Here is a 15,051-nt window from a genome sequence, read left to right as displayed (position 1 = left end):
ATACGACTAGAAACTCATGCATGGGCCAGGATTCAGGTCCGCAGAAGGCCCAGTAGGCCCATCGAGCATACCAGTGACAATTAGGCCCGAAAGCCTGCAATGGAGAGGAGCTCGAGAGGGGTGCGGCAATGGGGCTTATAAACCACTGCGCGCCCCTCTCAGCTAGCGAGGTGGGACTAAACATTTGGGCACGGGCAGAATGAGACCTTTGGTCCCGGTTGGTGCCACCAACCGGGACTAAAGGGGGGCATTGGAACCGGTTCGTGGCACCAACCGGTACGAATGCCCCCCTTTGGTACTGGTTGGTGCCACAAACCGGGACCAAAGGCAGTCGCTTCCCGCCTTTTGGGCTGCCAAAAACTGACCATTGGTCCCGGTTGGTGGCACCAACCGGGACTAAAGGGGGCATTGGTCCCGGTTTGTGCCACGAACCGGGACCAATGCCTCGTCTATATAAGCAGGACTTGTAATTTTTGTTGGGGAACGTTGCAGAAAACAAAAAATTTCCTACGGTTTCACCAAGATCCATCTATGAGTTCATCTAGCAACGAGTGACCGGATTGCATCTACATACCTTTGTAGATCACGCGCGGAAGCGTTCAAAGAACGGGGATGAGGAAGTCGTACTCGACGTGATCCAAATCACCGGAGATCCTAGCGCCGAACGGACGGCACCTCCGCGTTCAACACATGTACGGTCAGCGTGACGTCTCCTCCTTCTTGATCCAGCAAGGGGGGAGGAGAGGTTGATTAAGATCCAGCAGCACGACGGCATGGTGGTGGATGCAGGGGTCACCGCAGCAGGGCTTCGCCGTTCTACTGCGATCGGGAGAGGTGTAGCAGGGGAGAGGGAGGCGCCAAGACTCAAGGTTGCCGCTGCCCCTCCCTCACCCCTTTATATAGGCTCCCCAAGGGGGGGCGCCGGCCCTAGGAGATGGGATCTCCTAGGGGGGCGGCGGCCAAGGGTGGAGTGGCCCCAAGGCAAGTGGGGCGCCCCCCACCCTAGGGTTTCCAACCCTAGGCGCAGGGGGTGGGCCAAGGGGGCGCACCAGCCCACTATGGGCTGGTTCCCTCCCCACTTCAGCCCATGGGGCCCTCCGGGATGGGTGGTCCCACCCGGTGGACCCCCGGAACCCATCCGGTGGTCCCGGTACAATACCGGTGACCCCCCGAAACTCTCCCGATGGCCGAAACTGCACTTCCTATATATAATTCTTCACCTCCGGACCATTCCGGAACTCCTCGTGACGTCCGGGATCTCATCCGGGACTCCGAACAACTTTCGGGTTACTGCATATTCATATCTCTACAACCCTAGCGTCACCGAACCTTAAGTGTGTAGACCCTACGGGTTCGGGAGACATGTAGACATGACCGAGATGGCTCTCCGGTCAATAACCAACAGCGGGATCTGGATACCCATGTTGGCTCCCACATGCTCCTCGATGATCTCATCGGATGAACCACGATGTCGAGGATTCAAGCAACCCCGTATACAATTCCCTTTGTCAATCGGTACGTTACTTGCCCGAGATTCGATCGTCGGTATCCCAATACCTCGTTCAATCTCGTTACCGGCAAGTCACTTTACTCGTACCGTAATGCATGATCCCGTGACCAGACACTTGGTCACTTTGAGCTCATTATGATGATGCATTACCGAGTGGGCCCAGAGATACCTCTCCGTCATACGGAGTGACAAATCCCAGTCTTGATCCGTGTCAACCCAACAGACACTTTCGGAGATACCCGTAGTATACCTTTATAGTCACCCAGTTACGTTGTGACGTTTGGTACACCCAAAGCACTCCTACGGTATCCGGGAGTTACACGATCTCATGGTCTAAGGAAAAGATACTTGACATTGGAAAAACTCTAGCAAATGAACTATACGATCTTGTGCTATGTTTAGGATTGGGTCTTGTCCATCACATCATTCTCCTAATGATGTGATCTCGTTATCAATGACATCCAATGTCCATAGTCAGGAAACCATGACTATCTGTTGATCAACGAGCTAGTCAACTAGAGGCTTACTAGGGACATGTTGGTGTCTATGTATTCACACATGTATTACGATTTCCGGATAACACAATTATAGCATGAATAAAAGACAATTATCATGAACAAGGAAATATAATAATAATCCTTTTATTATTGCCTCTAGGGCATATTTCCAACAGTCTCCCACTTGCACTAGAGTCAATAATCTAGTTACATTGTGATGAATCGAACACCCATGGAATTCTGGTGTTGATCATGTTTTGCTCTAGGGAGAGGTTTAGTCAACGGATCTGCTACATTCAGGTCCGTATGTACTTTACAAATATCTATGTCTCCATCTTGAACATTTTCACGAATGGAGTTGAAGCGACGCTTGATGTGCCTGGTCTTCTTGTGAAACCTGGGCTCCTTGGCAAGTGCAATAGCTCCAGTGTTGTCACAGAAGAGTTTGATCGGCCCCGACGCATTGGGTATGACTCCTAGGTCGGTGATGAACTCCTTCACCCAAATTGCTTCATGCGCTGCCTCCGAGGCTGCCATGTACTCCGCTTCACATGTAGATCCCGCCACGACGCTCTGCTTGCAACTGCACCAGCTTACTGCCCCACCATTCAAAATATACACGTATCCGGTTTGTGACTTAGAGTCATCCAGATCTGTGTCGAAGCTAGCGTCGACGTAACCCTTTACGACGAGCTCTTCGTCACCTCCATAAACGAGAAACATTTCCTTAGTCCTTTTCAGGTACTTCAGGATATTCTTGACCGCTGTCCAGTGTTCCTTGCCGGGATTACTTTGGTACCTACCTACCAAACTTACGGCAAGGTTTACATCAGGTCTGGTACACAGCATGGCATACATAATAGAACCTATGGCTGAGGCATAGGGGATGACACTCATCTCTTCTATATCTTCTGCCGTGGTCGGACATTGAGCTGAGCTCAATTTCACACCTTGCAACACAGGCAAGAACCCCTTCTTAGACTGATCCATATTGAACTTCTTCAATATCTTATCAAGGTATGTGCTTTGTGAAAGACCTATGAGGCGTCTTGATCTATCTCTATAGATCTTGATGCCTAATATATAAGCAGCTTCTCCAAGGTCCTTCATTGAAAAACTCTTATTCAAGTAGGCCTTAATGCTGTCCAAAAGCTCTATATCATTTCCCATCAAAAGTATGTCATCTACATATAATATGAGAAATGCTACAGAGCTCCCACTCACTTTCTTGTAAACGTAGGCTTCTCCATAAGTCTGCATAAACCCAAACGCTTTGATCATCTCATCAAAGCGAATGTTCCAACTCCGAGATGCTTGCACCAGCCCATAAATCGAGCGTTGGAGCTTGCACACCTTGTTAGCATTCTTAGGATCGACAAAACCTTCCGGCTGCATCATATACAATTCTTCCTTAAGGAAACCATTAAGGAATGCCGTTTTGACGTCCATTTGCCATATCTCATAATCATAGTATGCGGCAATTGCTAACATAATTCGGACGGACTTCAGCTTCGCTACGGGAGAGAAAGTCTCATCGTAGTCAACCCCTTGAACTTGCCGATAACCCTTAGCGACAAGTCGAGCTTTATAGATGGTAACATTACCATCCGCGTCCGTCTTCTTCTTAAAGATCCATTTGTTTTCTATCGCTCGCCGATCATCGGGCAAGTCTGTCAAAGTCCATACTTTGTTTTCATACATGGATCCTATCTCGGATTGCATGGCTTCAAGCCATTTGTTGGAATCTGGGCCCGCCATTGCTTCTTCATAGTTCGAAGGTTCACCGTTGTCTAACAACATGATTTCCAAGACAGGGTTGCCGTACCACTCTGGTGCGGAACGTGTCCTTGTGGACCTACGAAGTTCAGTAGAAACTTGATCTGAAGTTTCATGATCATCATCATTAACTTCCTCTCTAGTCGGTACAGGCACCTCAGGAACATTTTCTTGAGTTGCGCCATTTTCCGGTTCAAGAGGTAATACTTCATCAAGTTCTACTTTCCTCCCACTTACTTCTTTCGAGAGAAACTCCTTCTCTAGAAAGGATCCATTCTTGGCAACAAAGATCTTGCCTTCGGATCTGAGGTAGAAGGTATACCCAATAGTTTCTTTAGGGTATCCTATGAAGACGCATTTTTCCGACTTGGGTTCGAGCTTTTCAGGTTGAAGTTTCTTGACATAAGCATCGCATCCCCAAACTTTTAGAAATGACAGCTTAGGCTTCTTCCCAAACCATAATTCATATGGTGTCGTCTCAACGGATTTCGACGGAGCCCTATTTAAAGTGAATGCGGCAGTCTCTAAAGCATAGCCCCAAAATGATAGCGGTAAATCGGTAAGAGACATCATAGATCGCACCATATCTAATAGAGTGCGATTACGACGTTCGGACACACCATTACGCTGAGGTGTTCCAGGCGGCGTGAGTTGTGAAACTATTCCACATTTTCTTAAGTGTGTGCCAAATTCGTGACTCAAGTATTCTCCCCCACGATCTGATCGCAAGAACTTGATTTTCCTGTCACGTTGATTCTCAACCTCACTCTGAAATTCCTTGAACCTTTCAAAGGTCTCAGACTTGTGTTTCATTAAGTAGACATACCCATATCTACTCAAGTCATCAGTGAGGGTGAGAACATAACGATAACCACCGCGAGCCTCAACACTCATTGGACCGCACACATCAGTATGTATGATTTCCAATAAGTTGGTTGCTCGCTCCATTGTTCCTGAGAACGGAGTCTTGGTCATTTTACCCATGAGGCATGGTTCGCACATGTCAAATGATTCGTAATCAAGAGACTCTAAAAGTCCATCTGCATGGAGCTTCTTCATGCGTTTGACACCTATGTGACCAAGGCGGCAGTGCCACAAGTATGTGGGACTATCATTATCAACCTTACATCTTTTGGTACTCACACTATGAATATGTGTAGCATTACGCTCGAGATTCATTAAGAATAAACCATTCACCATCGGAGCATGACCATAAAACATATCTCTCATATAAATAGAACAACCATTATTCTTGGATTTAAATGAGTAGCCATCTCGTATTAAACGAGATCCTGATACAATGTTCATGCTCAAACTTGGCACTAAATAACAATTATTGAGGTTCAAAACTAATCCCGTAGGTAAATGTAGAGGTAGCGTGCCGACGACGATCACATCGACCTTGGAACCATTCCCGACGTGCATCGTCACCTCGTCCTTCGCCAGTCTCCGCTTATTCCGCAGCTCCTGCTTTGAGTTACAAATGTGAGCAACTGCACCGGTATCAAATACCCAGGAGCTACTACGAGTACTGGTAAGATACACATCAATTACATGTATATCACATATACCTTTCGTTTTGCCGGCCTTCTTGTCCGCTAAGTATTTGGGGCAGTTCCGCTTCCAGTGACCACTCTCCTTGCAATAAAAGCACTCAGTCTCAGGCTTGGGTCCATTCTTTGGCTTCTTCCCGGCAGCTTGCTTGCCGGGCGCGGCAACTCCCTTGCCGTCCTTCTTGAAGTTCTTCTTACCCTTGCCTTTCTTGAACTTAGTGGTTTTATTCACCATCAACACTTGATGTTCCTTTTTGACTTCTACCTCTGCTGATTTCAGCATTGCAAATACTTCAGCAATGGTCTTTTCCATCCCCTGCATATTGAAGTTCATCACAAAGCTCTTGTAGCTCGGTGGAAGCATCTGAAGGATTCTGTTAATGACCGCGTCATCCGGGAGATTAACTCCCAGCTGAGTCAAGCGGTTATGCAACCCAGACATTTTGAGTATGTGCTCGCTGACAGAACTATTTTCCTCCATCTTACAGCTGAAGAACTTGTCGGAGACTTCATATCTGTCGATCCGGGCATGAGCTTGAAAAACCATTTTCAGCTCTTCGAACATCTCATATGCTCCGTGTCTCTCAAAACGCTTTTGGAGCCCCGGTTCTAAGCTGTAAAGCATGTCGCACTGAACGAGGGAGTAATCATCAGCACTTGTCTGCCAAGCATTCATAACGTCTTGGTTCTATGGGACGGGTGCGTCACCTAGCGGTGCTTCTAGGACATAATCTTTCTTGGCAGCTATGAGGATGATCCTCAGGTTTCGGACACAGTCCGTATAGTTGTTGCCATCGTCTTTCAGCTTGGTTTTCTCTAGGAACGCGTTGAAGTTGAGGACAACGTGGGCCATTTGATCTACAAGACATATTGTAAAGATTTTAGACTAAGTTCATAATAATTAAGTTCATCTATTTAATGAACTCCCACTCAGATAGACATCCCTCCAGTCATCTAAGTATAACATGATCCGAGTTAACTAGGCCGTGTCCGATCATCACGTGAGACGGACTAGTCAACATCGGTGAACATCTTCATGTTGATCGTATCTTCTATACGACTCATGCTCGACCTTTCGGTCTTTTGTGTTCCGAGGCCATGTCTGTACATGCTAGGCTCGTCAAGTCAACCTAAGTGTTTGCATGTGTAAATATGTCTTACACCCATTGTATGTGAACGTTGGAATCTATCACACCCGATCATCACGTGGTGCTTCGAAACAACGAACTGTCGCAACGGCGCACAGTTAGGGGGAACACTCTCTTGAAATTATTATGAGGGATCATCTTATTTACTACCGTCGTTCTAAGTAAACAAGATGCAAAAACATGATAAACATCACATGCAATCAAATAATAATAGTGACATGATATGGCCAATATCACATAGCTCCTTTGATCTCCATCTTGGGGCTCCATGATCATCTTGTCACCGGCATGACACCATGATCTCCATCATCATGATCTCCATCATCGTGTCTCCATGAAGTTGCTCGCCAACTATTACTTCTACTACTATGGTTAACACGTTTAGCAATAAAGTAAAGTAATTTACATGGCGTTTCTCAATGACACGCAGGTCATACAAAAATAAAGACAACTCCAATGGCTCCTGCCGGTTGTCATACTCATCGACATGCAAGTCGTGATTCCTATTACAATAGCATGAACATCTCATACATCACATATATATCATTCATCATTCATCACAACTTTGGTCATATCTCATCACAAAACACTTGCTGCAAAAACAAGTTAGACGTCCTCTAATTGTTGTTGCAAGTTTTACGTGGCTGCAATAGGGTTCTAGCAAGAACGTTTTCTTACCTACGTGAAAGCCACAATGTGATTTGTCAACTTCTATTTACCCTTCATAAGGACCCTTTTCATCGAATCCGCTCCAAATAAAGTGGGAGAGACAGACACCCGCCAGCCACCTTATGCAACTAGTGCATGTCAGTCGGTGGAACCGGTCTCACGTAAGCGTACGTGTAAGGTTGGTCCGGGCCGCTTCATCCCACAATACTGCTGAAGCAAAATAAGACTAGTAGCGGCAAGAAAGTTGACAACATCTACGCCCACAACAAATTGTGTTCTACTCGTGCAAAAGAACTACGCATAAACCTGGCTTTGATACCACTGTTGGGGAACGTTGCAGAAAACAAAAAATTTCCTACGGTTTCACCAAGATCCATTTATGAGTTCATCTAGCAACGAGTGATCGGATTGCTGTTGGAAATATGCCCTAGAGGCAATAATAAAAGTATTATTATATTTCATTGTTCATGATAATTGTCTTGTATTCATGCTATAACTGTATTATCCGGAAATCGTAATACACGTGTGAATACTTAGACCACACTATGTCCCTGGTAAGCCTCTAGTTGACCAGCCCGTTGTGATCAACAGATAGTCATGGTTTCCTGACTATGGACATTGGATGTCATTGATAACGGGATCACATCATTAGGAGAATGATGTGATGGACAAGACCCAATCCTAAGCATAGCATAAAAGATCGTGTAGTTCGTTTTGCTAGAGCTTTGCAAGTGTCAAGTATCTCTTCCTTCGACCATGAGATCGTGTAACTCCCGGATACCGTAAGAATGCCTTGGGTGTGCCAAACGTCACAACGTAACTGGGTGACTATAAAGGTGCATTACAGGTATCTCCGAAAGTAGCTGTTGGGTTGACACGGATCGAGACTGGGATTTGTCACTCCGTATGACGGAGAGGTATCTCTGGGCCCACTCGGTAATGCATCATCATAATGAGCTCAAAGTGACCAAGGTGTTGGACACGGGATCATGCATTACGGTACGAGTAAAGTGACTTGCCGGTAACGAGACTGAACAAGGTATTGGGATACCGACGATCAAGTCTCGGGCAAGTAACGTACCGATTGACAAAGGGAATTGCATACAGGGTTTGATCGAATCCTCGACATAGTGGTTCATCCGATGACAACATCGAGGAGCATGTGGGAGCCATCATGGGTATCCAGATCCCGCTGATGGTTATTGACTAAGAGAGTCTCGGTCATGTCTACATGTCTCCCGAACCCGTAGGGTCTACACACTTAAGGTTCAGTCACGCTAGGGTTGTAGGGATATGTATATGCAGTAACCCGAATGTTGTTCGGAGTCCCGGATGAGATCCCGGACGTCACGAGGAGTTCCGGAATGGTCCGGAGGTAAAGATTTATATATGGGAAGTCCTGTTTCGGGCATCGGGACAAGTTTCGGGGTTATCGGTATTGTACCGGGACCACCGGAGGGGTCCCGGGGGCCCACCGGGTGGGGCCACCCATCCCCGGGGGCCACATGGGCTGTAGGGGGTGCGCCTTGGCCTACATGGGCCAAGGGCACCAGCCCCACAAGGCCCATGCGCCTAGGGTTTCCAAGGGGGAGGAGTCCTACTAGTGGAAGGCACCTCCTAGGTGCCTTGGGGGGGAGGGAATCCCCCTTGGCCGCCGCACCCCCTAGGAGATTTGATCTCCTAGGGCCGGCCACCCCCCCTTGGCACCCCTATATATAGTGGGGGAGAGGAGGGACTTCATACCTTGTGCCCTGGCCTTTGGTTGCCTCCTTCTCCCTCCCCAACACCTCCTCCAACTCCATAGCGCTTAGCGAAGCTCTGCCGGAGTACTGCAGCTCCACCAACACCACGCCGTCGTGCTGCTGCTGGTGCCATCTCCCTCAACCTCTCCTCCCTTCCTTGCTGGATCAAGAAGGAGGAGACGTGGCTGTTTCCGTACGTGTGTTGAACGCGGAGGTGCCGTCCGTTCGGCGCAGGTCATCGGTGATTTGAATCACGTCGAGTACGACTACATCATCACCTTGCAAGCTTCCGCACGCGATCTACAAGTGGTATGTAGATGCAAACTCTCTCCCTAGACTCGTTGCTTAGATGAACTCATAGATGGATCTTGGTGAAACCGTAGGAAAAATTTTAATTTTCTGCAACGTTCCCCAACAGTGGCATCATGAGCTAGGTCTATGCGTAGTTCTCTTTGCACGAGTAGAACACAACTTTGTTGTGGGCGTGGATTTTGTCATCTTACTTGCCTCTACTAGTCTTTTCTTGCTCAACGGTATTGTGGGATGAAGCGGCCCGGACCAACCTTACACGTACGCTTACGTGAGACCGGTTCCACCGACTGACATGCACAAGTTGCATAAGGTGGCTGGCGGGTGTCTGTCTCTCCCACTTTAGTTGGAGCGGAATCGATGAACAGGGCCCTTATGAAGGGTAAATAGAAGTTGACAAAATCACGTTGTGGTGATTCGTAGGTAAGAAAACGTTCTTGCTAGAACCCAATTGCAGCCACGTAAAAGATGCAACAACAATTAGAGGACGTCTAACTTGTTTTTGCAGCGATTGATCATGTGATGTGATATGGCCAGAAGTTGTGATGAATGATGAATTGTGATGTATGAGATCATGTTCTTTGTAATAGGATTCACGACTTGCATGTCGATGAGTATGACAACCGGCAGGAGCCATAGGAGTTGTCATTATTTTTTGTATGACCTGCGTGTCATTGAATAACGTCATGTAAACTACTTTACTTTATTGCTAAACGTTAGTCATAGAAGTAGAAGTAGTCGTTGGCGTGACAACTTCATGAAGACACGATGATGGAGATCATGATGATGGAGATCATGGTGTCAAGCCGGTGACAAGATGATCATGGAGCCCCGAAGATGAAGATCAATGGAGCTATATGATATTGGCCATATCATGTCACAACTATATAATTGCATGTGATGTTTATTATGTATTATGCATCTTGTTTACTTAGAACGACGGTAGTAAATAAGATGATCCCTTATAAAATTTCAAGAAGTGTTCTCCCCTAACTGTGCACCGTTGCTACAGTTCGTCGTTTCTAAGCACCACGTGATGATCGGGTGTGATGGATTCTTACGTTCACATACAACGGGTGTAAGACAGTTTTACACAGCGAAAACACTTAGGGTTAACTTGACGAGCCTAGCATGTGCAGACATGGCCTCGGAACACGGAGACCGAAAGGTCGAACACGAGTCGTATGGAAGATACGATCAACATGAAAATGTTCACCGACGATGACTAGTCCGTCTCACGTGATGATCGGACACGGGCTAGTCGACTCGGATCGTGTAACACTTAGATGACTAAAGGGATGTCTAATCTAAGTGGGAGTTCATAATTTGATTAGAACTTTATTATCATGAACATAGTCTAAAACCTTTGCAAATATGTCTTGTAGATCAATGGCCAACGCTAATGTCAACATGAACTTCAACGCGTTCCTAGAGAAAACCAAGCTGAAAGATGATGGCAGCAACTATACGGACTGGGTCCGGAACCTGAGGATCATCCTCATAGCTGCCAGGAAACAATATGTCCTAGAAGGACCGCTAGGTGACGCTCCCGTCCCAGAGAACCAAGACATTATGAATGCTTGGCAAACTCGCGCTGATGATTACTCCCTCGTTCAGTGCGGCATGCTTTACAGCTTAGAACCGGGGCTCCAAAAGCGTTTTGAGCATCACGGAGCATATGAGATGTTCGAAGAGCTGAAACTAGTTTTTCAAGCTCATGCCCGGGTCGAGAGATATGATGTCTCCGACAAGTTCTACAGTTGTAAGATGGAGGAAAACAGTTCTGTCAGTGAGCACATCCTGAAGATGTCTGGGTTGCACAACCGTATGACCCAGCTAAACATTAACCTCCCAGATGAGGCGGTCATTGACAGAATCCTCCAGTCGCTCCCACCAAGCTACAAGAGCTTTGTGATGAACTACAACATGCAAGGAATGGAAAAGACCATTCCTGAATTGTTCTCGATGCTGAAGTCAGCAGAGGCTGAAATCAAGAAAGAACATCAAGTGTTGATGGTCAATAAGACCACTAAGTTCAAGAAGGGCAAGGGTAAGAAGAACTTCAAGAAGGACGGCAAAGATGTTGCCGCGCCTGGTAAGCCAGTTACCGGGAAGAAGTCAAAGAATGGACCCAAGCCTGAGACTGAGTGCTTTTATTGCAAGGGGAAGGGTCACTGGAAGCGGAACTGCCCCAAATACTTAGCGGATAAGAAGGCCGGCAACACCAAAGGTATATTTGATATACATGTGATTGATGTGTACCTTACCAGTAATCGTAGTAACTCCTGGGTATTTGATACCGGTGCCGTTGCTCATATTTGTAACTCACAGCAGGAGCTGCGGAATAAACGGAGACTGGCAAAGGACGAGGTGACGATGCGCGTCGGGAATGGTTCCAAAGTCGATGTGATCGCCGTCGGCACGCTGCCTCTACATTTACCTACGGGATTAGTTTTGAACCTCAATAATTGTTATTTAGTGCCAAGTTTGAGCATGAACATTGTATCTGGATCTCGTTTAATACGAGATGGCTACTCATTTAAGTCTGAGAATAATGGTTGTTCGATTTATATGAGAGATATGTTTTATGGTCATGCTCCGATGGTCAATGGTTTATTCTTAATGAATCTCGAGCGTAATATTACACATGTTCATAGTGTAGATGCCAAAAGATTTAAAGTTGATAACGATAGTCCCACATACTTGTGGCACTGCCGCCTTGGTCACATTGGTGTCAAGCGCATGAAGAAGCTCCATGCTGATGGACTTTTAGAGTCTCTTGATTATGAATCATTTGACACGTGCGAACCCTGCCTCTTAGGTAAAATGACCAAGACTCCGTTCTCCGGAACAATGGAGCGAGCAACCAACTTGTTGGAAATCATACATACCGATGTGTGCGGTCCAATGAGCGTTGAGGCTCGCGGAGGATATCGTTATGTTCTCACTCTCACAGATGACTTGAGTAGATATGGGTATGTCTACTTAATGAAACACAAGTCTGAGACCTTTGAAAAGTTCAAGGAATTTCAGACTGAGGTGGAGAATCAACGTGACCGAAAGATAAAATTCTTACGATCAGATCGTGGAGGAGAATACTTAAGTCACGAATTTGGTACACACTTAAAGAAATGTGGAATCGTTTCACAGCTCACGCCGCCTGGAACACCTCAGCGAAACGGTGTGTCCGAACGTCGTAATCGCACTCTATTGGATATGGTGCGGTCTATGATGTCTCTTACCGATTTACCGCTATCATTTTGGGGATACGCTCTAGAGACAGCTACATTCACTTTAAATAGGGCACCGTCTAAATCCGTTGAGACGACACCGTATGAATTATGGTTTGGAAAGAAACCTAAGCTGTCGTTTCTAAAAGTTTGGGGATGCGAAGCTTATGTCAAGAAACTTCAACCTGAAAAGCTCGAACCCAAAGTCGGAAAAATGCGTATTCATAGGATACCCTAAGGAAACTATAGGGTATACCTTCTACTTAAGATCCGAAGGCAAGATCTTTGTTGCCAAGAACGGATGCTTTCTGGAGAAAGAGTTTCTCTCGAAAGAAGTAAGTGGGAGGAAAGTAGAACTCGATGAAGTACTACCTCTTGAGCGGGATAGTGACGCAGCACAGGAAACCATTCCTGTGATGCCCACACCAACTGAAGAGGAAAACCATGATGATGATCAAGGTACTTCGGATCAAGTTACTGCTGAACTTCGTAGGTCCACAAGGACACGTTCCGCACCAGAGTGGTACGGCAACCCTGTCCTGGAAATCATGTTGTTAGACAACAATGAACCTTCGAACTATGAAGAAGCAATGACGGGCCCGGATTCCAACAAATGGCTTGAAGCCATGAAATCCGAGATAGAATCCATGTATGAAAACAAAGTATGGACTTTGACAGACTTGCCCGATGATCGGCGAGCGATAGAAAACAAATGGATCTTTAAGAAGAAGACGGACGCGGATGGAAATGTTACCATCTATAAAGCTCGACTTGTCGCTAAGGGTTATCGACAGGTTCAAGGGATTGACTACGACGAGACATTCTCTCCCGTAGCGAAGCTAAAGTCCGTCCGAATCATGTTAGCAATTGCCGCATACTATGATTATGAGATATGGCAGATGGACGTCAAAACAGCATTCCTTAACGGGCATCTTAAGGAAGAACTGTATATGATGCAGCCGGAAGGTTTTGTCGATCCTCAGAACGCTAACAAAGTATGCAAGCTCCAGCGATCCATTTATGGACTGGTGCAAGCATCTCGGAGTTGGAACATTCGCTTTGATGAGATGATCAAAGCGTTTGGGTTTATGCAGACTTATGGAGAAGCCTGCGTTTACAAGAAAGTGAGTGGGAGCTCTGTAGCATTTCTCATATTATATGTAGATGACATACTCCTGATGGGAAATAATATAGAATTTCTGGACAGCATTAAGGCCTACTTGAATAAGTGTTTTTCAATGAAGGACCTTGGAGAAGCTGCTTATATATTAGGCATCAAGATCTATAGAGATAGATCGAGACGCCTCATAGGTCTTTCACAAAGTACATACCTTGATAAGATTTTGAAGAGATTCAGAATGGATCAGTCCAAGAAGGGGTTCTTGCCTATGTTACAAGGTATGAGACTGAGCTCAGCTCAGTCACCGACCACGGCAAAAGATAAAGAAGAGATGAGTGTCATCCCCTATGCTTCAGCCATAGGATCTATTATGTATGCCATGCTGTGTACCAGACCCGATGTAAACCTTGCCGTAAGTTTGGTAGCAAGATACCAAAGTAATCCCGGCAAGGAACACTGGACAGCGGTCAAGAATATCCTGAAGTACCTGAAAAGGACAAAGGACATGTTTCTCGTTTATGGAGGAGACGAAGAGCTCGTCGTAAAGGGTTACGTCGACGCTAGCTTTGACTCAGATCCGGATGACTCTAAGTCACAAACCGGATACGTGTATATGTTGAATGGTGGAGCAGTAAGCTGGTGCAGCTGCAAGCAGAGCGTCGTGGCGGGATCTACGTGTGAAGCGGAGTACATGGCAGCCTCGGAGGCAGCACATGAAGCGATTTGGGTGAAGGAGTTCATCACCGACCTAGGAGTCATACCCAATGCGTCGGGGCCGATCAAACTCTTCTGTGACAACACTGGAGCTATTGCCCTCGCAAAGGAGCCCAGGTTTCACAAGAAGACCAGGCACATCAAGCGTCGTTTCAACTCCATCCGTGAAAATGTTCAAGATGGAGACATAGAGATTTGCAAAGTACACACGGATCTGAATGTCGCAGATCCGCTGACTAAACCTCTCTCGCGTGCAAAACATGATCAACACCAGAACTCTATGGGTGTTCGATTCATCACAATGTAACTAGATTAGTGACTCTAGTGCAAGTGGGAGACTGTTGGAAATATGCCCTAGAGGCAATAATAAAAGAATTATTATATTTCATTGTTCATGATAATTGTCTTGTATTCATGCTATAACTGTATTATCCGGAAATCGTAATACACGTGTGAATACTTAGACCACACTATGTCCCTGGTAAGCCTCTAGTTGACCAGCCCGTTGTGATCAACAGATAGTCATGGTTTCCTGACTATGGACATTGGATGTCATTGATAACGGGATCACATCATTAGGAGAATGATGTGATGGACAAGCCCAATCCTAAGCATAGCATAAAAGATCGTGTAGTTCGTTTTGCTAGAGCTTTGCAAGTGTCAAGTATCTCTTCCTTCGACCATGAGATCGTGTAACTCCCGGATACCGTAAGAATGCCTTGGGTGTGCCAAACGTCACAACGTAACTGGGTGACTATAAAGGTGCATTACAGGTATCTCCGA

The sequence above is a fragment of the Triticum aestivum genome, chromosome 4A, assembly GCF_018294505.1.
Source record: "Triticum aestivum cultivar Chinese Spring chromosome 4A, IWGSC CS RefSeq v2.1, whole genome shotgun sequence".
In the NCBI taxonomy this organism is placed as follows: domain Eukaryota; kingdom Viridiplantae; phylum Streptophyta; class Magnoliopsida; order Poales; family Poaceae; genus Triticum; species Triticum aestivum.
Note: the sequence above shows the minus strand (reverse complement) of the source record.